This window comes from Schistocerca gregaria, chromosome 6, assembly GCF_023897955.1.
Source record: "Schistocerca gregaria isolate iqSchGreg1 chromosome 6, iqSchGreg1.2, whole genome shotgun sequence".
NCBI classification, from domain to species: Eukaryota; Metazoa; Arthropoda; class Insecta; order Orthoptera; family Acrididae; genus Schistocerca; species Schistocerca gregaria.
The window spans coordinates 32,921,845-32,943,020 of record NC_064925.1 but is presented as its reverse complement, the minus strand read 5'-3'; the positions used below and the strand labels follow the sequence as shown (position 1 = coordinate 32,943,020).

At 48.1% G+C, this 21,176-nt stretch overlaps 1 protein-coding gene across 1 annotated transcript in view; it reads right to left on the bottom strand.

Annotated features, from left to right (window-relative positions):
• Positions 1-21,176, bottom strand: part of LOC126278037 (cadherin-related tumor suppressor) — an 817,086-nt gene that overhangs the window by 698,872 nt on the left and 97,038 nt on the right.

The following is a 21,176-nucleotide window of genomic DNA, read 5'->3' as shown; positions in this document are numbered from 1 at the left end:
GTAGATCATACATATATATGTACACAGATTTGTTTCAAATATGTAGGATTCGTCGAGCGAATCACGTATTCGTGAAGACACTCCGTATCTTTTATCTTTGTTAGGACCCGACCATACGGTACAATGCCGAAGACCTTGAGGAACTTTACGAAGATGGCTCTCAATTCTTCGCCTGTTTGTTTTCGAGATGCCACGTCAGAATCGAGGAACGTACGGTTTTCCCTGATTCAGTTTTGACTGTTCGACAAAACATCGTTTTCGTCCGGTGACGTCTGAGTGTTTGAGCTCAGAATATGCTCTGTCATCCATTAACATACGGACGTCAGTGATATTGGCCTAAGGCTGTACGCATCCGGTGTGTTACCCCTTTTCCAAACAGGAGTGATCAGAGCTCTTTCTCACTCACACGAGACTGTTAGATGCGGAAGCGATTCTCGACAGATAGGACCTGGGAAAGGAGTTAATTGCGTGACGCGTTCGATCTGAAATCTACCGTCGGTGCAAAAGCGTCAAGCGGAAACAACTGGTGCTAACCGTTTCTGTCGATTACAACTACCACGTTAATGCGAAGAAGTGTGGCTCGGACGGTGCGCGAGCGAGAAGACGAGGTCTGGGAACTCGGGGAGCGCGGTTCGAGCCTGGGCGCGGGACAGCGGCGGCGGCGGCGGCGGCGGCGGCGAGCCGAGGGCCGTGCCGTGGGCGGCCGGAGCGCAGCCGGGCCGGGCCGGGCCGGGCCGCACTAAATTGATGGGCCAGTTTGTTCACGTACGGCACATATTATTAACATTAGCGAGGAATGTGTTATTAAGTGCAACTGGCTTACGCAGTGCGTGAGGGGCGACGGGACCCGCGGCACGGCGACGATTACAGCGTAATTAACTAGAGGAGGCCGAAGGGCTGGGGGAGGGGGGAGCGCAGCAGGCTGGAGCTGGAGGGGGGACCGCAGGCGGCGGCGCGCAGCGCCCGGCTTCCCCACACACCTGCTCGGCACCCCGGCCGCGCGGCGGCTTTCCTCTCCGTGCGTCTTCGCAACCCGTCAGTGGCACACACTGCACGAGTATGGCAGTGTCAACCTAATGGGGCAGCTACTACAGCGCTTTTGTACACACTTTTAAAAGCAAATGTAAGTTACTGTACCAGGTACTCAAGTAGTCAGGACGATGACGAAAAAATTAGCATAGAAAGGAAAGTAATTACAAAAACGATTATCAACTGCAAGTTCTGTTATACAGAAGACGTTTTTAGGCTAACTATAGTATTTAGACTCGATACGAAACGTACTTCAGTACGAGCAATATGTCCATTTCAATTTGCTGCCAATGCAAAATTTCCTTGCGTCCTGTTTTTGTGCCGCGGGTGTAGCCGCGCGGTCTGGGGCCTCACCACGGTTCCCGCGGCTCCCCCCGTCGGAGGTTCGAGTCCTTCGTTGAGTCTGTTGTCCTTAGCGTACGTTAGTTTAAGTCAAAGCAGTGTCTAAGCCTAGGGAGCGATGAACTCAGCAGTTTGGTCCCGTAGGAACTCACTACCACAAAAAGTCCTGCTTTTCTTGTCGCTTCCGAGCCGACACTACTTAGAATGTGACGTATCGGCGATGTTTGAATAAGCAATCCACCGCATTTTTTTTTTTCTCGGCCACTATGGGCTCAAAATGTGCGGGCGTTAGTTGTGGGACATCACGGAATATTCACGATGCAGCCCTTAAAGAGTTTTACGACGTTCCGATACATGGCGGCCCACCACCTAAACGTATATCTACAGCGGAGGTCCGTTCCAAGCAAAGAGTGTCACCAAGTTTCATTTTGGAGGAAAGCCAGAGCACGGCAGATATTCACAGGTTCTTGCAGAATGTCTACGGAGACCTGGCGGTGAACAAAAGCTAGGTGGGACGCAACAGAATGGCGCAAATACGTCCGATCTCCCTCGTACCGGCTGACCGCCAACAGCTGTGACACCTGCAATGTCGGAACTTGTCCCTATCAAACACCTCGCTACACAACCGGACGTGTTTGTTGGTAGTGCAGACACACTGGTCCACTCGAAAGGAGTGAGCCCGTTGACTTCCTTGCCGCCAAACCGTGAAGAGCAACGAAGAACCGTGTGCGGGAAGCTGCTCGCGCGTTACCAGCTCGATCGTTATAAATTTTTTGTCGAACGTAGACACAAGCGATGAAATATGGGCTCATCGCTTGGAACCGGAAACAAAATGGCAATCCGTGCACCATCTCTCCTCCGTAGGAAAAGTTCAAGGCCGCACATTCAGCCGGTGAAGTGATGTCGACGGTCTTCTAGGTCTTTGAAGGGGTTATTCTGTTCGATGTCCTCCCTCACGGACCAACCTGTGCTACCCTCAGGAAACTGAAAAAAAATTGGAAGTTTGTGGTAAGATGTAATGGGACGAAACTGCTTAGGTCATCGGTCTTTCACACTGCTTGACTTAGGCTACGGACGACACACGCCCGTGTCCGAGGGAGGACTCGGACCTGTGGCGGGGGCAGCCGCGCACGCTGTGACGAGACGCGCCACCTCTGCGTGTTCGTCGCCACAAAAGTACCCACCACCGTCTCCTTCTCCGTGACAGCGCTAGGTGTCACACAAGTCTGCGCACCCGATTGGAGCTCACGAAATTTCGTCGGTCTGTTCTTCCTCATCCCTCCTACAGCCAGTATTTCGCACCTCCCGACTTCCAGCTGTTTGGCCCAATGAAGGATGGAGTCCGCGGGTAGCAGTACGTGGATAACCGGGAGATTATCGATGCAACAACTTGTTAGCCGCTAGGCCGACTGCAGAGTGCTGCCGTGTGGGCATGCAGAGCCTCCCAGTGAGGTGGCGCACAGCCGTCGCACTCGACGGAGATTATGTTCGAATATAGGGTCTTGAAGCCAAAAGAGTAGGAAATAAAATCATGTTTTGCAATCCTGAATAAAACCAACCAGCTTTGAGAAAAGATGATTTGTTCATTACTTAAAGTCCCTCATAATACCGCGGTGTATTCAGTGTAAAATCTAACTGGAATTCCGTTAAAACCTGTTGCCTTGTTCACTTCAAATAGTCTCCGTTGTTCTTCAATAATGGGCGTCCTTATCTCTGTAGCTCTCATTTGACATTCATTGCGGCCATGAAACACCGGTTCAAAAATGGTTCAAATGGCTCTGAGCACTATGGGATTTAACATCTGAGGTCATCTGCCCCCTAGAACTTAGAACTACTTAAACCTCCTAACCTAAGGACATCACACACATCCATGCCCGAGGCAGGATTCGAACCTGCGACCGTAACGGTCGCGTGGTTCCAGACTGAAGCGCCTAGAACAGCTCGGCCACAGCGGCCGGCTCAAACACCAGTACGGAGGCTGATGTCTTGCTGCGTATGTATACACTGAGGTGACAAAAGTAACGTGACAGTGATATGCACATATACAGATAGTTGGAGTTAGTCGCACGGGACATTCCATTTCGGAAATCGTTACAGAATTCGACATTTCGAGATCCACAGGGTCAAGAGTGTGGCGAGAATACCGTGGTCAGTGGCGTTTGCGTAGAGTTGGCAGTGTTAACAGACAAGGAATAGTGCCGGAAATGACCGCAGAAATGAAAGCATCCGTTGCGAGAGTGCGGCGAAATCTGACATTAATGGGCTACGGCAGCAGACGACCGACGCAAGTGCCTTTGCGAAAAGCGCGACATGGCCTGCAACGTCTCTCCTGGGCTCCTGACCGTATCAGTTGGACCCCAGACGACTGGAAAACCGTGGCGCGGTCAGACGAGTTCCAATTTCGATCGGTAAGAGCTTATGGTAAGGTTCGAGTTGACGCAGACCACACGAAGCCATGGAACCGGGTTGTCAACAAGGCCCTGTGGACGCTGTAGTTAGCTCTGTTACGGCCTTGGCAGCGTTTACACGGGATGGACTGCGTCCTCTGGATATTCGGCTACTTGGCAGCCATTCACGGATAACGTGTACCCAAACAGCGATGGCATTGTTGCGGACGACAATGCGCCATGGGACCATGCTCGCAAATGATATGGAGGAAATTGTGGGCAGTCCGAGCGAATGATTTGGCGGCCCAGATTGACATAATCGTGAGGTCGGTTCGTGCATAGAATCCTGGATCGGCAGTCATTGGCGGCTGTAGACGCAGCACGGCTCAGTAGTCCTTCAGCGGACTTCCAACAGCGTCCGTGCGATGTCGAGTTGCTGCACTAAGGCGGGCAAACGGAGGTCCGGCAGGGTATTGGGAGACGTCACGTGACCTTTGTCACCTCATTGTACAAGGTAATTGGGGCACGATGTTACAAACTTCCAGGGATGGTGAAGAAGGCTATATGTATCAATTTGAGATAAGGGGCAGTAGTCTGGAAACGACCGAGGCGATAGTGTTAAGTGAGAATAGTTCTGACACGTGTGACAGTAGATTACATGTACTGCTACTGTTGCTGCTAAGAGTGTGCGGTGCGCAACATTTAGAGGTAGGATTAAGGACCGATACAACATAAAAATGTCTAGTAAACATGGGCTGTGAAAGGCATAACTTAAGAGGTACGAGCCGTCGTTCATCTTCGACAATGTGAAATTTTCCGGTGCAAGTTCCTTTGGTTTCCACACTTTTGGAAGAGGTAGTGTGGGCTCAAGCAAGAAAAAGAGTCCAGTGAATCTGAGGTCTGAAACGCGTGCCTTAAGAGGCAGAAGAGATGAGTTTCACAGCACCGAACACGAATAACTGGTCATAGCTCACATTTACTTCTTGTTTTTGGCCGCGGGGAGGAGCCGCGCGGTCTGAGGCGCCATGACAAGGATTGCGCGGACCCTCCCGCCGGAGGTTCGAGTCCTCCCTCGGGCATGGGTGTGTCTGTTGTTCTCAGCATAAGTTAGTTTAGGTAGTGTGTAAGTCTAGGGACCGATGACCTCAGTAGTTTGGTCCTGTAAGAATTCACACAGATTTGAACATTTTCTTGTTTTGGTCCGTGAAAGTTGGCTACCGTAAAATATTAGCGACCACAATACTAGTACACGTATTGCAGTGTCAGAGGTATGACATTGATTTTCGCTTATAGCTTTCGACTCTGTAGTTTCCGGACCGAGGTCCCTTACCTCAAATTGATATAGTAAACCACCTCCGTCATTCTTTCACGTTTGTAACATCATCATGGAATCACCCTGAATATTTTGAAGTTCCATGCCTCCCGCCTGCTGTTTCCAGTTTGAAACGCAGACGGACCCACTGGTATCAGTGAGTGGATTCCTGGAGAGAAAGCTCCTTCCCATCTGTCAAAGCACGGCAGCGCCAGCTATCGATACAATGGAGCGCAATTCAAAATAAACGTAGCGATTACAGACACCTCTAGCTTCTTAATGCATACCGGCTCATCGATATCAGTTACAGACAGCGTAAAGTCCATTTTTAATGTATCCGATAGCTGTTCCATAATCCCACCCTCGGTCATTCTGAAATCACTCAATGATAATCCATTTCACGACATACATCCTGAAGCGTATGTTGTGTCACTGATGCAATCGCAATACATCATTCATTTTTGGGTACTTGGAGGGATGTACGTCAGCAATATGTTTCTCATCCCAGGTTTCTGTTCGTGACTCGCTGAATGTCGTCTTTCCTGCATACTGTTCAAACGAACTTCAATTTTGGAAACGAGTTTGCTGACGATACTGCAGGATAGCTACCTGTTTTGTTTTTCTGTAATATTAAAGATGCGCTACCTTTTTTAGTAGTAAGTATAGTAATGGCAGAGTTATTATTACAAGTAAGATAATTATGTACTGATGTATACTTACTGTAGGCACATCTGCGACTAGTAACCTATGCCACACAGACGATTACGCCTGTAGGCGGGTATGCAGTATAAGTTTAGATCGTCTACAGTTAGGAGTCGTCTTCTACAAGTCACTAACGTTTGCGCGTCACACGCGAGAGCGGAAGGCAGCCACGAATAAGACGGCTCTACACTAGGCGCAAATTGAGACGAGTACATCGCGTGTGGCTTCACAGGTTCGAATGGGACCCTGCACGCTACGTGGGCGCGCCACGCCTCGCCGCTTTGTGGTCGCGGCACAGTTTGTCGCGAGGGGTGAGGCGGTCAGCGGCCAGGCAGTACCGCCGTGTTCTCGCTACAGCACGGCAGGTATGGGTAGGGGAAGTGCTGCCCATCCCAAAAATACAGTCTTACAGTGTAATGAATTGTATTGTCTCCTAGGAGTGTTTCGTTTTTCGCCGTTTAAGCGCTTCATCTCTTTCCGTTAGTACATAACAGTTTTCAGTTACATGTACTTGCATACTTCTTTTGTTTTGTTTATTCTTCTTGTCAAGAACAATGCACAGTTGAGTAACTGGTGAGCCATCAGCCACTGGGATTATGTCTCCTGCCTCCACAGTGTTTTCAGGACCTAAGAAGGGACAGACGATTCATGGTCAGGGTAGTGAATAAGGAAGAAAGGAATACTATAAAATCATCTGATCTAGAAGCAAGGCGGGAAAGGTTATCTACTTTTTGCCTCTTATTTTGAAGTATCTCTGCGGTCTGTTATAAAAAGTTGAAAAACCATAACTTCCACAGGTGTGACCACTTTGTGCTCCTGATAAAAAGCGTCCAAGGTCTGAAGTACGTAAGTTTCACTATCATAACTTGGCTATGGATGTAATAAGAGACATTATACTATGTACATGTGGACATCACATTTCCACTGCAGGCTAGAAACAGTCGAGAAGCAGTCACAAATAACAATGTTTTAATTGCCTCGTCGTGATGAGAAAAAGTATTTCAGTGGTCACAAATACGCTACCAGTATTAATAAACTAATAATACAACAGGCTATGCACATGAAAAAGTGTTCGGTATTACTCCGAAAGTAATAGTACCCTGAAAGAAAATGGTGATTCGATATATTTAATTTGTTGAAATGCATTGCTGACAAAAGCAGATCTACTTGGGCGAGAATGTTGTTCTCAGAAGCGCCGCCAGGCTGGCCGGCTGCTGCATTCCATTCGCGAGCACTGCTCTCAGCTGCTGACGATGCACTGGCCACCGTGCTGTGCGACGGATCCATTCTTCACTTTCCTCAATCACAATTATTTTATTCGCGGATCACACATAGTCAGTTTCCTAATGCGTGGGCGAGTAACCAGCATCTGGCGTGTGCGTGTCATTCCGCGTGGAGGCTGCGCTCGCCATTACTCAGATACTGCCCAGCAGCTATAAAATCCTTTTGGTAAGTTTCCATTCCAGTCGTTCGTTGTTAGAAAAACAATGGGTTACGGGGATTCAAGCAAAATTCCAACAGTACTGGCGATTTATTTTTGTGTGAATTGTTAACATTTTCTCATTCGAAGAAGCGTCACCATTTATAAGTAACAGAAATATTTCTGTTGTTTATAGGTTTAATTCTACCTCTTTTGCCAAAATATAGTATAATTTGCACTGACTCATCTTACAGCAGCTATTGTGACAAAATTCTGAAACAGAGCTTCTCATTAAACAAGTAATTGTGTCGGTTCGCACTAACACAAGAGAAGAAATTTCGTGTTTATTTTCATACTAGGAAACTCCTGTTTCACTACCTGTCACTGGAGAGAAAAGATATAAAATAGAAAGTATAACTTCTGATATATCAACACACATAAGAAAGTTCCGTGTGTTTACAAAATTTCAAAATACTCTCCTCCCTGTGTGCTATCATTTGCCAAAACCGCATTTCGGTGTCTCGAGAGGTTCAGGAGATACGAGGAATATTGTGAACCTCGACACCCTGATGCAATATTCTGCGCGCTGTTTTGTCTGAGATACGAATCCCTATTGCCCGGAAGAAGTCACCTCCAGTATTTCTGGCAGCGCCTGCGAGCAGACAGCCGGGGGAGACGAACCTGCGCTGGTGATGTCACACGAGGGTGACCACAGCTCGGTCTGTCATTCACACCTCCCGCCTCTGTACATCCTCCACACCCTTTGACAAGTCACTTTGAGTGACCTGTAACCGATCGGCAACATCTTGCAGTGTGTGACCTGCTGAAACAAAGCCACTACCCTGACTATACCAAAGTGCTGTATGCTTCCACGAGGCATATTACTGCAGTGTTGAACACAAACTGAATGAAAGTGTTGTTGGTACTGGAATGGTCGCGGTGTACCGTTGCGGCAGCGGTGTGTTCGCATGACTACGAAACGGCTGCAAAGCATGCCAATAGTGAACACCATCCAGTATACGAGTTCCAACTTGGTAGTACACCAAGTGCCTCGGTCAATGAGACCTCCAGTAATGTAAACTGCATTTTACGATAGTATTCCAAACTTTCGTTGTGGGGGGACTCGTCTAAACCACGCGTCGCAAATATTGTCGGAATGAAAAGTGTTATTGATGCGTGGTTTTCACAGAATGCATAATGGATTGGAAATCAGGGGCTCGTATTGTTGAGCCAATATATAGATTGTAATAATATTCAGAAAGTGTATTTTTTTGTGCAAAGACACACTTTTTAAATTGAACACAGCTTAATGACATTAGCAAATGAAAAGTAGAGTAAATTAGATTGTCAGTAGCGTTTGTTGCAAGAGTCTAGTGCGAGGCGTGTACGAGATTCAGTATTCTGAAAACTTTCCACACTGATACCTGTTTGTGCCACTCAAGCTGCACAGTTGCTAGGCACCGTGTTGTTATGTGTTCGTGTGCACTGCGACTCGCTGGTCAGCTAGTGAGCGACAGTGCGAGCAGTAGGTCGTGAGCGGACGACACGTTCACGGAGTGCGAAACTGAGGGAAGAATGTCGTTCGCTCTTATACGGTGTATGCGGCAAAATATCACAACACAAGTCCACTATCTCCGCACTTATTTATCTATCTCTTCAACCAGTTACGTGAAAGTGATGGTGTAACACACAGACAGCGCAACACAAGGAAACAAGTGAAGACAGAAGAAGGGAAATTAATGTTCTCGCTCTTGTTGCAGTTGATCCGCACGTTAGCCCCCCTGCAATCACACGACGACCGGCCGGAGTGGCCGTGCGGTTCTAGGCGCTACAGTCTGGAACTGAGCGACCGCTACGGTCGCAGGTTCGAATCCTGCCTCGGGTATGGATGTGTGTGATGTCCTTAGGTTAGTTAGGTTTAATTAGTTGTAAGTTCTACGGGACTGATGACCTCAGAATTTAAGTCTCACAGTGCTCAGAGCCAATTTGAACTATTTGAACCAATCACACGAGGAAGTGGCACAAGTCAGACAAGTGTGCTACGAATTCTCCATTGAGTCAGGTTCCACCAATACCAACATCTCTTTTCATCGAGAGCTTCATGGGAACGATTACGAGAACATGCGCTACTGGTCTACTGACTATCCTCGCAGGCTTCGTCAGGTGGAACGACAGTCTCTGAGTTGTGAAAGTGTGGTGTGTGATGGTGAACCATCGGTTCATAGGCTCGTTTTTCATAGACGGAACACTGAAGGCGCACATATATCGCAGCCTCCTAACAGACCATCCTCCCGGATGCTCGAAGACAAGACGTTCCTCTGCAGACTAGGAGGAACCTGTTGTACTGAGGTGATGTCTACCCACAGTGCACGGAGTACTGCAGAATGTCTTCACGACTTCGTTCCAGATCTTTGGACTGAACGGAGAAGCCATCAGCCTCGGCCGGCCCGTTCCCCGAGTTTGACGCCTGTGGACTTTTTCCTGCCCAGAAAATTTAAAGACGTTGTCTACGAGGACACGCCAGCTAGGGGTATTGCCGCAACCAGTGGTCACTCTGAACACAGTCCGTGATGGTCGATTGTCTCGTTACCGGTCACTGTCCTCGCAAGTAGTGTCTGCACTCGTGTTGTTGTTTAGTGTTCGCTACCGCAGGTATTGTGCAGGTGCCGGTGTGGGATCTTTTCAAATTGTGATGCCTCGTAAACGAGTAGCACTGGAATCCCGCAACAAACACCGCCGACACTCCAGTTTACCCTGATGTTAGTCTGTTAATATCAATAGGCATCTTTCTAAGTATTACTACAATCTGTGTATTGGCTAACAATACGAGAAGCCTCATCATAATAGCAGTTTCCGTTTCTGCAATATCTCATTATCGGAAGTGGAAGTTTTAGGTGATTCGTACCAGCATCAAAACTGCTCCTGTCATAGCACAAAACGGTGAATATGCCCTAGGCAGAGCTAGGGATGTTGACGGAAGGGACAAGTTTTTAGATTTGTCTGCCAGCTCCAAAGTAATTTAAATCAAAACTTCAAGCGATACCCGCGGAAATTGCTGCAGAAATTTCTCTTCTGAGCCATCAGCACGTGTCATCGGTATGGGCTTTCGAAGCAGAAGGTCCACTCGTGTACCCTTGATGTCTGCACGACGGAAACTTTTACGCGTCGTCTAGACCCGTCGAACCGACGTCAGAGTGTCGATGACTGGAAACATGTTGCCTGGTCGGACGAGTCTCGTTTCAAACTGTATCCAGCGGATAGACGTGTACGAGTATGGAGACAACCTCACGAATACGTATACCCTGCATGTCAGCACGGGACTGTTCAAGCTGGTGGAGGCTCTGCAATGGTGTGCAGCGCGTGCAGCTGGAGTAATACGTGACCCGTGCTATCTCTAGATACGACTCTGACAGGTGACACATACGTAAGCATCGCGTCTGATCACCTGCATCGATTCGTGTCCATTGTGCATTCCGACGGACTTGGGCAATTCCAGCAGAACAGTCCGATACCCAACACAATTGCTACAGAGTGGCTCCAGGAACACTCTTGTGAGTTTAAACAGTTACGCCGGCCACCAAACTCCCCAGACATGAAAATTATTGAGCACGTCTGCGATGCTTTGCAATGTGCTTTTCAGAGGAGATCTCCACCCCCTCGTACTCTTACGGATTTATGGACAGCCTTGGAGGATTCACGGTGTCAGTTCCCTCCAGCACTACTTCAGACACTTGTCGAGCCCATAGGACGTCGCGTCGCGGGGGCCCTACGCTATATGAGCCAGTTCCTTGGCTCTACAGTGTAAAATGTCTAGGAATCCAGAATAGCCGTGTGTTCGTATAAATATTTTTGCTTCCGATGAGCGTTTCTGACATATCTGTGAATACTGAGAATTCCTCCAGGGACACAACAACAATTCCGTTCTGCGCATCTGAATGTCGACTCCACTTTACTTTTTTATTTTATTTACTGCCAAATTATAGACCTGTTACCTGATGTTTAAAACAGATCGTACATCTTACAATTTTCGTTTTTCATCTTTTTACAGTTTTCTTTCCTTTTGTTTTATCTACAACATTTACAAAGAATAATTCAAAATAACAATAATTTGGGGTTGAAATATAAATAAAATTTTGTTATTTTTAAGAAAAATATAAAAAGAAGATAGGATAGGTGAGACATTTGTTAGTACAATCACCGAGTGTGAGCCTATTTGTTACTAATCCTATGTATGTGCGCATCCATGTACAGTATTTGGTGTTTTCTTGGCTACATTGCCAGCACGTTATGCCTCTTCACTGTCACATCTCAGCTTCCTCCTCCTTGTCACTATTTTCGCTGTCACTGTGGATATCGCTGTCCATCCTCTGGAGATTTCTGTTACGCTGCACATAGGCATGTCTGTGATGTCGTGTCCCCATATACTCTTCGTGTGTTGTTTTTGAAATACTGTTTGTTAGTGCGTTTCATTGTGCCCATTGTTCTTCGTCTCTTATTGCTGTGTACATATCTATGTCTGTATCTGTGTAATCTAAGTGTAGTGTATCTCTATTGTTCGCGTATTGCCCGCAGAAAAAGACAGTGTGTTCTGGGGAACCTTCTTCCCCGCATGCATGTAGGAGTCTGCCTCAGACTCACGCGGTTCAAGTGCGTGGGATAAGGTCCGTGCCCGGTTAAGAAATGTACCATACCGCGGCTGGGATCGATATGTCTCATTCTCAACCGCTCCCTTATGTCAAGGAGGAAGTCGTGCAGTCTACGTCCCTTATCACTTACATCCCACTCACCTTGCCATGTATCCCAACGCCAACTTTTAAGGTGACGTATCGTCTCTATGGGCACACCGGTTATTGTGTTACCTTATCTAGTCTCCCCACCTTTAACCAGTACCTTGCAGCTCTGTATTTGATCGTGATATCTATGGGGCATATTCCGAGCACCACACATAGTGCATCAGCTGAGGTGGTACCGAAGGCTCCAGATAGCCTAAGTCTGACGGATGCTTTGTTGGTGACCACGTTCAATCTATGTGCCCACGTGCTAGCCGCAAAACTGAGTACTGATTCGAAGAGCGCACAGTGGTATGTACGTATGACTGGTAGAGGTAGTCTGTACTGTTTTGAATTTAGCCACACCAGTTTGTGGAGTATTTTTTCTGCTTTGTCTGTTGTTAGCCTTATGTGTTCGTGGAAATTCAATTTTTCATCTATGTGTACCCCAAGATAGCGCGTAATGCGTGCTCGTTTGATGTTTGTGTCCCCAATTTTAACCGAAGGATTCCTTTGGAATGATCCTTTCAGTAAAGTAGATGTTGTTTTGTTTTCGGCTATCCTGAGTTTGTTGTTGTGACACCACTGAGTAATTGTTTGTAGTAATCCACTGGATTTCTGTTCTAACTGGGCTCTGTTGTTTGCAGTGACTACAACTAATAGGTGATCTGCGTAGGCGGCAATTCCGTCAGACCTGTCATCCCCATCCAGAAGCTGTAGGGGGGGTTCGATTGTTATATCCCAGAAGATGGGGCCGCAGATCGACCCTAGAGGACAGCCTTTGGTAATTCTTTTAATTACTTTCCGGCTGTCCATCTACCATTCGACTACTCGGTCTTTACAGTAGTCCAGAAAACTGTTGCACAGTGAATGCCGTACCTCCAGATGTCTTAGCCTCTGAAACAATGCTGGCCATCAAAGATTATCAAATGCTCCGGCAATGTCAATCATTATTGCCATGGCGTATTTCTGTTTTGTGGTGTTAACTATGTGCAGGGCCTGGTTGATGGCATCATCTATTGATCTGCCAGATCTGAAGCCGAACTGGTGTTGGCTCATACCCCTGAGAGCTCTGTGTGTTTGCAGGCGCTTACACTAGTTTCTCCTGAATCTTTGCTAGGGTGTTTATTAGGCATATTGGCCCGTAAGTCTTTGGATCTGAAGGATCCCTGTCCGCTGATTTCTCAATAATGACTGCTTTGGAGGTTTTCCATACTGTAGGTACCCTGCCCAGCCGTAAGGCATCGCTCAGTAACGTTGTTAGGAACGGGGTGATCTGCGGTGCTAGTTTTTTTTAGTGTTTCCGAGTGGATACCATCTGGTCCCGGTGCTTTTTTGTTTTTGAGCTCTGAGATTGCTAGCGCAACCTCTTCTTGCGCAAAAGGACAGGTGACAGTTGCAGTGTTGTATGGTATGTATAGGTTTTCTCTTAGTGTTGCATGATATTGTGTGTCTGTATGGATAACGTCGTCAGGGAGCAGTTTATACAGCAGAAACTCCGCTGTATTCCTCCATCCCCTCGTCATCCTGCCTTCCCATAACTAGTGGGGTTTTTATCTTCTCTGTCAGTGTTTTGTATGGTTCCCCCCATATATTTTGCTCTGTTTGTGTTGTTACAAATAGCTCCCATTGTTGTCTACGCGTGTTGTATAGGGTCTGTCTGTATAAGTCTTGTGCATGCCTATATGCTTCAAGTCTTATTCGTCGGTCCCTATCTGCTATTGCCCTTTGATATAATTTTCGTTTGCCTCTTACGTCTTGTTTGAGTCACGTAAGTTCGTTGGTCCATGGTACTGGCGAGCAATTTGTGTTCTTTGCTGTCGGTATTTATATGTTTTGTGCATGTTGTATCACCTGTATTAACTTGTGTGGTCTATAATCGATACTTCCATTGATGTTTTCTAGATCGTGTCGTTGGATAATTTCCGTTAATTTGTTCCAGTCTGCTTTGTGCAACAGCAAGTGTTTGGTGTGTGATTTGGTCATTGTGTTGTGAGTGTGAGTTAGTGTGTATGTTATGACATTATGATCACTACTGGTTATGTTGTCGTGTACCGTCCAGTTTGTTACGTATGCCATTGCTGCATTATTTGCTAGCGTGAAGTCGATAATACTGCGAACCCTGCATATGTTGGTACAGGTCCTTCCGTATTCATTACATGTAATTGTGTTTCTTGTAGTAGATCGGTGATTATGCTAGTCTTGCACTGGCGTTGTCAAACAGCTGTTCCGAAATCAGGAGACAGCCTGGCAGATGGTTAACTCTCGCCACGACAATTGGCGGCTGGCGTGCGACCTGAATAAATAGAGGTCGGCCGAGTGCAGGCAGGCCAGTGCGGAGCCCAGCCGCCGACCGCCCCCACACCGGCGGGCGGGCGGTTTCTCGCGGCTGCGCGGTCCGCTCCTGCAGACGGCGGGCGACCGCTTTCTACAGACTTTCTCTGCGGCCGCCTCCCTGCAGGCAGTCCGCCGCTGCGTCCCTCTGGTACTGCCGTGCTGCGCCGAGGTAGCGCGTGCACCTGGCCGGCTTCTTTGACGCCACCACGTACAGCTTCACGTTGGCGAGCCATGTGCGAGCGCGAAAAGGCAAATGTGACGCGACAGTATCTGCTTTGTGAACGGGAATGTGGCCAGTGAGAAGCGAGATAGTTTACTAGGTCACAAGCAGAACTTAGCAGAAAGCATGCTGTATTACCCCTATCCTGATCAAACCCACAGTTGGTGATTTCGTATTACATTTTTTTCTCTATACCAATAAACTACCAAACCTGGCAATGCTTCATAGTAGCTAAATATGTATGGGAATGGTGTATACATCCGAAGCTCCCCCCCCCCCCCCCCAATGTGTCCACCTCCTCCTACCCTCCCCCTGTGGCCATTACCTCCCGTACCGCCTCTGCGCATCTCCCATTGCCCCCTATCCTAAAGTTCAGCCAACGTAACCTCGACTGTAAAATGAAGTCGCTTAAAATAAATGTGAGCATCGGTTTGTGGCCATCGGTATACGGTGTACGAGAGAGCTCTCCCCAGCTGCTAGGTTTGTGAGGATAGAAGCAGGGACAATATTTCAAACGGTTTTAATCTGCGGATGGGTAGCATTACAAAACTTCTAGCGATTCAAATTCTGTAGCAGTATTCTAATTAGCCAATAAGCCACAAATACAATTTTTCTCTTTACTGCAAAACCAACTTCGACGAAAAAAATAGCACGTTGTTATGTCCACAATTTTTGTTTAACGTTACATATGAGGACAAAAAGTATGGATGGGAGGAACAATGTTCCGTAATGGTTTACATGCCCCAGCATCGTAGCTGAAATTGAATGCGAAAAATAAAACGAAACCGCACATTTTCACGGCACACTACGTTGTTTTCTTTGTCACAATGCTCTTTTAATTGTTCACTATTGCTTAAAAAAGTATGCAGCCTGCCGCCGTCTAAATGTTTGTTAGACTATCGTCCAGATATTCGAAGTAAATCGGTCAAGAATGTTATGACATTTTTGCTAACAACGGCGAACAGCGGCGTGTCTTTCTGTTGTAGTACATAACGTGGACCAGCAGCCCACTGCTTTTTGGTGATGATGCTGCGGTGCTGGAATAGATGCTCTCGTTCGTTGGCTGACTGTAGGTGTTCCGGCGTAACGACAAGTACCGGCGCGAAAAGCAAGGACGATGCAGCAGAGAGGGCTGTGAGGCGACGTGAGCCAGCAGCACGCGATCAGAAAGTGACACGAGGACAGGGGCGACCCCTACACCGAGGCAACAAGAGTTTTTATCACACCTTTTTAAAGGTGTTCAATATGCCCCCCTTGAGACGCACGGCATATGCCAATGCGGTATTCAAATTGTTCCCACACTGCAGCGAGCATGTGTCGAGTTACAGCTTCCACAGCTGCTGTTATGTGGTATGTCAAGGTCATTCATTGTCGTTGGTAAGGGGGCCCGTAAACAGAGTCTTATATAAATCCCGACAAGAAATAATCGAGGTGCACGGCGAACGGAGTTCTCCTTGTGAAACTATGGCGGATGCGTTCGACGTCTCGGTCAAACACACTCGTGGACGGCCCAGTGATTTGCCTTTTCATAAACAACCTGTTTCTCGGAATTGTTCATGCGGTCACCTAACGCTCTGTGCTGTAGGAGGATCCACACCATACGTAGTACGAAAGTCACGCTGAACAGTTATTACTGACCCGCACTGCGCAAAACGTAGAAAACATAAAGGCTTTCTCTTGTGCCGACACCATTTTTACAAGTACTGAAGTGGGCGCACACTGCTGTTACCTAGCGGGAACCGTGTTCAACTCGAGAGTTTGCTCTTTCCGACAGTAGGTTGTTCACGCACATATCTCAAATAACATAAGAGTTATGCTTTTTTTTCTTGAATCGAATGATTCTCTCCGGTACACCCTGTATCCTCTGTCGATAAGCTGAAGAAAAGAGCAGCGGCTGAGACGGGGGAAGCGTCCTCTGGGGGAAGAGCGCCGAACCTGCCGCCGCCGGCACCTGAAGCCGCCGGCACACAGCACAGGTCGCGGTGCCGAGCGTCGGCGTCGAGCGCGCCTGGTTCGCCGTCTTGCTGAACGCTCGGAAGCCGCACGCTGCGTGGCCCGACGTGGTATACGCGTTGGCAACGCCCTTCAGCGGCAGTTATTGGCTCGTAAATCACACTGTTTAGGAAACGGACGGGCATAAAATTCCTATATTAGCTATATTAAAACGTACTTTCCTCTCTTGTCCATGTGCTAGTCAGGCAGTTCTGTTTGTGGTATTCATAAATAAAAACTTGGATATCAGTGAAAATTTTATAAGGCAACAAGGGAAGGACCAAGTCCAGTCAATAAGGACACCGACTTATAAAAGTTCCATTAGAAACAGTGCGATACACATTTACAAAAGTTCTCCACATAAGATAAAAATTATTTCACCATTCTCACTGATTAGTAAAACCCTAAGGTAATTCTTACTAGATCACTGTCTCTACTTAGTAGCAAAATCTCTACATCATTTGAATTACAAAACTTAAAAGGAGGAAAAGGGCGAAATATCTTACTGTAGGTAGTGCTAGGTGTCCTGTAGACTAGGCTGGTAAGGCACGCAGCACTACGGCGCCACAGCGTCACGTGAAAACCAATGAAAAAGGGTACCGCTCTGTCAGGCACGTGACACGAACCTAAAGTGACCTCGTTCCCACACCACCTATCTTGTTACTATCTGCTGAAGGCTTCAGTCGTAACTATATTAGTAACTGAATTTTAACTGACAAATTGTACTAGGGTCAATGCGTTTTTATTGGCTCCCCTACGAGCAGGTGCCCTCAAACGGCAGACCCCCATAATACGAAACATACAATACTTCTTTTACTACGAATATGACGTGTCCCGTCACTTCATTACAACGTGTCGTACAATTAACGGCTGGCTCAAAGAGCTCCTCTCATTGCTGGTGCTCTAAAATGGCATACGAGCTTCAACTGAAAGCCAATATGGCGCTTCACAACTCTGCACCGAAGGGAGATGGCGTGTTTGTGACGTAGGTGGCGTTCTGCTATCCCATTGGTCAACGTTGAAACGCACGTTCAGAATACCTAACGTTCTAGATACTGCTCTGCACGTTCGTAACGATTTCCCAACGTGCTTTTCCACACGCTGACGTCAGAGTCTCAGCACCCTCCACGACCGCATGCACGGTTCGGGTGCCGACGGCTCAAGAATCTACCTTTCTGTCTAGCAGTGCAGTGGCCCGTGAATTCTACCCGTGCTCGGTTGTTCACATAGTTACACGAGAGACTAGCTTCTGAATTCGGTATACTGTTTACGTATTTGGTGGAAATCAAACACCTGCTGACTACTCTGTCGCCAGTGATTCAGAAGGCGCGCTGCAGACAGCTGAGACGACCTGTGCGTGCGCCCTGTGGGCTGTCTCTTCACAGCGCTGACCGTACCGACGATGAGGCGGAGGCGCTCACCTGGGCGACTGCTGCACAGGCCGGATCTCTGTGTCCCGTCAGCTGTGGACGAGCAGCTGCAGCTGGTCGCCTGTCCCCGGCACCCGAGATCCGCGGCTGACGGGCGCCACCGCAGGCGTTTCGGCGCATATTGCTCATCTTGCTGCTAGATATTAGGCGGCTTTTACACTATGTGATCAAAAGTATCCGGACACCTGGCTGAAAATGACTTACAAGTTTGTGGTGCCCTCCATCGCTAATGCTTGAATTCAATATCGTGCTGGCCCACCTTTAGCCTTCGTGACAACTTCCACTCTCACACGCGTCCGTTCAATCAGGTGCTGGATGGTTTCTTAGGGAATGGCTGACCATTCTTCACCAAGTTCTGTATTGAGAAGAGGTGTCGATGTCGGTCGGTAAGGCCTCGCACGAAGTCGGCGTAACACCACCGCCTCCGAATTTTAATGTTGGCACTACACACCCTGGCAGATGACGTTCACCGGGCATTCGCCATACCTACACCCTGCCATCGGGTCGCCACATTGTGTACCGAGATTCGTCAGACCACACAACGTTCTTCCACTGCAAAGTTGTCCAATGTTTATGTTCCTTACACCAAGCGAGACGTCATTTGGCATTTACCGGTGTGATGTGTGGTTTATCAGCAACCTCTCGACCATGAAATCCAAGTTTTCTCACCGACCGACTAACTGTCATAGTCCTTGCAGTGGATCCTGATGCAGTTTGGTATTCCTGTGTGTTGATCTGCATAGATGTGTGCCTATTACACACTACCACCCTCTTCAACTGTAGGTGGTCTCTCTCAGTGAACAGACGAGGTCGTCCTGTACGCTTTTGTGTTGTACGTGTCCCTTCTCGTTTCCACTTCACTATGACATCAGAAACAGTAGACCTAGGGATGTTTAGGAGTGTGGAAATCTCGCGTGCAGACGTACGACACAAGTGACACCCAATCACCTGTCCACGTTCGAAGTCCGTGAGTTCCGCGGAGCGTCATATTCTACTCTCTCACGATGTCTAATGACTACAGAGGTCGCTGATATGAAGTACCTGGCAGTAGGTAGCAGCGCAATGCACCTGGTATGAGAACATGTTTTTGGGGTGTCCGGATACTTTTAGTCAGATAGTGTATGTGTACCCATTCGACCCAAATACACCGTCGATTACGATAGCAGTGCTCGCGGGACGTCGGGATTTGATCGTGGACGATTGGAAACGTGTCACCTGGTAGGATAAATCACGTTTCCTGTTACGCCAGGCAAATAGCTGGTCGAAATGCGTACCTCACCACGGATGCAGGCCGATGGGGGCACAACTGTGTTTTGAGGGGTGGGGAAGGGGGAAGGCTTTCACTTGGGCTTCTATAACAAATGCGGTATTAGCGTGGAGGCACAGTCACCCTAAATAACGAAAACTTTGTCCACCCCTGTTAGCTGAGAGGTCAGCGCTTCAGAATGCCACGCCAGGGGGCCCGGTTTCGATTCCTGGCTAGGGCAGGAGATTTTCTCCGCTCAGGGAGTGGTGTTATCCTCATCATCGTTTCAAACCCATCTCCGACGCGCAAGTTGCCCAGTGTGGCGTCGAATGCAATAAGTACTTGCCCTCGGCGGGCCAACTTCCGGGAATGAGGGACTCCCGGACCACAATGCCGTACGCTCATTCCTATTTTTTGACGAAAAGTGTGAGGCCATCCAGATGAGTGCTAAAAGGGTTTTTTAAAACTTCGATTACGCGATAAATTAGACAAATTTAAAAGGCGCAAATTGAACTAAATACGTAGGAATTACAATTACGAACAACTTAAATTGGGAGGAACACCTAGAAAATGTGGTGAAAGCAAAGCAAAGACTGTTTTTACTGGCAGGACACTTAGAAAATAAAACAGAGCTACTAAGGAGACTGCCTTATCCGTCCTGCTGCGCGGTGTGGGATCCTTGCCAGATAGGATTCACGGAGTACCTCGCAAAAGTTCAAAGAAGGGCAGCGCGTTTTGTATTATCACGAAACAGGGGACAGGGTGTCGCTGAAATGATACAGGTTTTTGGCCCGACATCATTGAAAGAAAGGCGTTTTTGTTGCGACGGAATCTTCTCACGAAACTCCAATCACCAACTTTCTCCTCGGAATGCGAAAATATTTTTTGGACGGCAACCTACGTAGGGAGAACCGATCACCATGATAAAATAGGGGAGATTAGTGTTCGTACGTAAAGATATAGGTGTTCGTTCTTTCCGCGCGCTATACGAGACTCGAAAAATAGAGAATTGTGAAGATTTGCAGAGTATCCGTGTAAATGTAGATGTAGCTGTAGACACTGTCTCGGAGCACCTGAATCCGCCCGTACTCGGTGTCCTCCCGGCGGCTGCGGCATCTTCTGTCGGGATAACTGTCCGATAACCGAGGCCAGCAGCGGGGTAAGGCTGTTTAAGGAGCACGACGGTGAATCCGTGTCGATGTGTTCGCTATCTGGTCGCAATGGAATAAATCCACAGAGCAGTGGGGCGTAGTTTTCGGGAACTGCCTAACCTGTGCGTCGGACGTCTGGTGCCGCATAGCTCCGGGAACACAGCGGCGATCTGTGCCGTCCGCGTCGTGCAGACCAGGTGTTGCCCGGCGCCCCCCCCCCCCCCCCCCCCCCCCCCCGGTCCTTGAACCTGCGGCCGCGGCCGGCACGGCGCTGTCCCGCTGTCCGCGGCCCCAGCTAGACAGAGCACGTGACGCGGCGCGGCGATGGGGATTTTCTGATGCATAATGGAGAGTGTTCTGTCAGCTTACGAGGCCAGACAGGCTGAACCAGTCCTCGTACAAACGAAAAACTGAGTATCCAAACGTCCTGATTCCACGGGCAGAAATAAGCGGGCGACAGTTCATTAGGATCTTTTAACTCGAGAACAACGGCAAATTTATAAGGATAGACATACGGGTCATCCTTCACAATGTTTCAAAACGACGATCTCTCAGTTACCACTTGCACAGATAAACGGCGTCAAGTTTTCATCGGATTTTGTTCCAGGCTTTCCCTCATTCGACAAATACATTTTGACGTTCGAACTCTTTCTCGGATGGCTACGGGTTTTCATTCGCTGCAGACTCGCTTTCGACTCGGTCTCCTACTACGATCTGAACTGCACACTCTTTTGGAGGTTTTCCAGGCTTAAACTCTGGTTTCAACTGCGTGGTCATCAGCGCCCGTACAAAGTCCCAATTTTTCACACAGTCTTTACTCGGTCGAATTTACCCACTGT